Raw genomic sequence first — 2,929 nt, 5'->3', positions numbered from 1 at the left:
ATAATCATGTGGTTTTTATCTTTCAGTTTGTTTATATAGTGTATTACATTGATAGTTTTCTGTATATTATTTTTTTTTATTTTTTTAAGATTTATCCATTTTGGAGGTGAGTCTGGCAGAGGCGGCACCGGCGGCTGAGAAGGCGGCGGCTGAAGAGAAAGCGGTCAGGGCGGCTGTGGAGAAAGCAACCGTGGGCACGGAAGCCTGGTGTGGGGTGGGGGAGACGGAGCAGCCTTGAGCCCTGCAGGGGCCGTCGCGCGGGGGACCCACCCGCTCTCCCCCCCCAACCCTCCTCAGCACAAGCAGCCGGCGGCGGGGGTAGGAGTCAGCCTGCTTCCGACCGTCCCCTGCCTGCTTCCCCGGGCTCCTATTCTTTGGCCCCGGGACCCTAACCTCCTCCGGGGCGGTTCCCTGTGTCTGGGTGTCCGAGTGCTGCCCACCGCTCTTTCATTCCCTCCCTGCACCTTCTTCCCTTCACTTTTGCCGGGGTTCTCTCTCTCCTCTTCTGTCCTGCCTGTTGCCTCCTCGCCTCACTCTCTTCCTCCAGCCTCCTTCCCTGGCTCATTCTGCCCAGGAAAGTTTGGTACATCTCCCCAAACCCCCTCAATCAGGTCAACCAGACTGGAGTAGGGGGAGATGTAGGAAGGCCTGAGAGAGTTCGAGGGAGGAAGCTAAGCTGGTTTCCTGATAATTTCCCTCATCTTTTTTGATTTAGAGGTGGTTTGGATTTTTTTTTTTTAATTGTGTTTTGAGGAGGTGGGAGGTGTTTAGAAAGGATGTGGGAATGGAAGGTAGATGAGTCAACCACTCTTACAAGATTCCAAGTGGCGTCTTACCAGATCTTTTAGGTGTGTGGAGTTCAGGGGTCAGGAGGTTTGGCCTTTATTCCCCATTCAAAGTTGGAACCTCCCCCATTAAGAATGGGTTTAGTATCCACTTGTAGCAGGAATCCTGGAAGGGCCCTTTTCCTTTTTCTTTTCCTTTTTTTTTCTTCTTATTTTATGTTCTTAACTTTTATTTTGACAACCCACACCTTCCACTCTCACCCAAAATGAACACCAAAGATCCTCCAAGTTGTCTGGATTGACTGATGAAGACATAAAGCCAGTTCCGCTCTATGTTTTTTGAGGTGGAGTGAGTGGTTTTCTTCATTTTTTAAATGGCCAAATGACAGCTTGCCCAGTTTGCTTTTCAATCAAAGGGCATTTTTTTGAATGTCTCTTTGTGGCACCTGACCAACATAAAAATGATGGAAAACAATGGTGGTACATCTGCAGCAGCAACAGGTCCACCCACCACCACCATCACCACCACCTTCCACACCTTCCTCCTCCTCACCTTCACCACCACCACCACCCTCAACACCACCTTCATCCGGGGGCGGCTGCTGCTGTACACCTGTACAGCAGCATAAATCTTCGGCAGCTGTTGACAACCCATGGCGGTAGCTGCGACGCCAGCCGCCATGTTAAACTTTCCCTGGGCAACAACAGCCCATATTTCCCATCACCGGCACGGGTCAGGCTCTGGGCCAGCTGCAGCAGCCCAGCTCAGGTACAGGCTGCTGCAGCTGCTACAGTTAAGCGCACCATCATCAGCTTTTCGCATCATCCGCAACAGCAGCTGGACATTGAGCCGGATAGACCTATTGGATATGGAGCCTTTGGTGTTGTCTGGTCAGTAACAGATCCAAGAGATGGAAAGAGAGTAGCACTCAAAAAGATACCCAACGTCTTCCAGAATCTGGTCTCTTGCAAAAGAGTCTTCCGGGAATTGAAGATGTTGTGTTTTCTTAAACATGATAATGTACTCTCTGCCCTTGACATACTCCAACCTCCACACATTGACTATTTTGAAGAAATATATGTTGTCACAGAATTGATGCAGAGTGATCTACATAAAATTATCGTCTCTCCTCAGCCACTCAGCTCAGATCATGTCAAAGTTTTTCTTTATCAGATTTTGCGAGGTTTGAAATATCTCCATTCAGCTGGCATTTTACATCGCGACATTAAGCCGGGGAATCTCCTTGTGAACAGCAACTGTGTTCTAAAGATTTGTGATTTTGGATTGGCCAGAGTGGAAGAACTGGATGAATCCCGTCACATGACTCAGGAAGTTGTTACTCAGTATTACCAGGCTCGGAGATCCTCATGGGCAGCGCCATTCACTATTGACATCTGGTCTGATGGGTGCATCTTTGCAGAGCTGCTGGGCGAAGGATACTGTTTCAGCGCAGAGGCCCCATCCCAGTTGGATTTGATCACAGATCTATTGGGCACGCCATCACTGGGCGATGAGGACAGCTTGTGAAGGTGCTAAGGCACACATACTCAGGGGTCCTCACAAACAGCCATCTCTCCCTGTACTCTACACCCTTTCCAGCCAGGCCACACATGAAGCCGTTCACCTGCTTTGCAGAATGTTGGTCTTTGATCCATCAAAAAGAATATCCGCTAAGGATGCCTTAGCCCACCCCTACCTAGATGAAGGGCGGCTGAGATACCATACGTGTATGTGTAAGTGCTGCTTTTCCACCTCGACGGGAAGAGTCTACACCAGTGACTTTGAGCCTGTCACCAACCCCAAATTTGATGACACCTTTGAGAAGAACCTCAGCTCTGTCCGACAAGTTAAAGGTATCCACCAGTTCATTTTGAACAGCAGAAAAAACAAATTACCTCTCTGCATTAACCCCATGATCCGCTGCCTTTAAGAACTTTATCAGTTCCCACGATGGCTCAACCGTCTGAGATGCCACCGTCTCCCCTGGTGTGGGAGTGACTGTGGAAGGCACTATACTACTGAAGATGTAATGTAGCTTTCACTGGAGTCTGGGGTTTTACACAATTCTGGAGGGGTTAATCATGCTTGTACTGTAATTTTACTAATGAAGTTTTAAATTAACAACCACTACTTGTATGATATG

General features: G+C 48.6%; 1 pseudogene; it reads left to right on the top strand.

Moving 5' to 3' along the window:
- The first annotated feature begins 1,214 nt into the window (after positions 1 to 1,214).
- Positions 1,215 to 2,784, top strand: LOC116883456 (annotated as a pseudogene).
- Positions 2,785 to 2,929: the final 145 nt, after the last annotated feature.

This window comes from Rattus rattus, chromosome 14 (genome assembly GCF_011064425.1).
Source record: "Rattus rattus isolate New Zealand chromosome 14, Rrattus_CSIRO_v1, whole genome shotgun sequence".
Taxonomy (NCBI): Eukaryota; Metazoa; Chordata; class Mammalia; order Rodentia; family Muridae; genus Rattus; species Rattus rattus.
The sequence above is the reverse complement of the archived record's forward strand: the minus strand, read 5'-3'. Positions and strand labels throughout refer to the sequence as shown.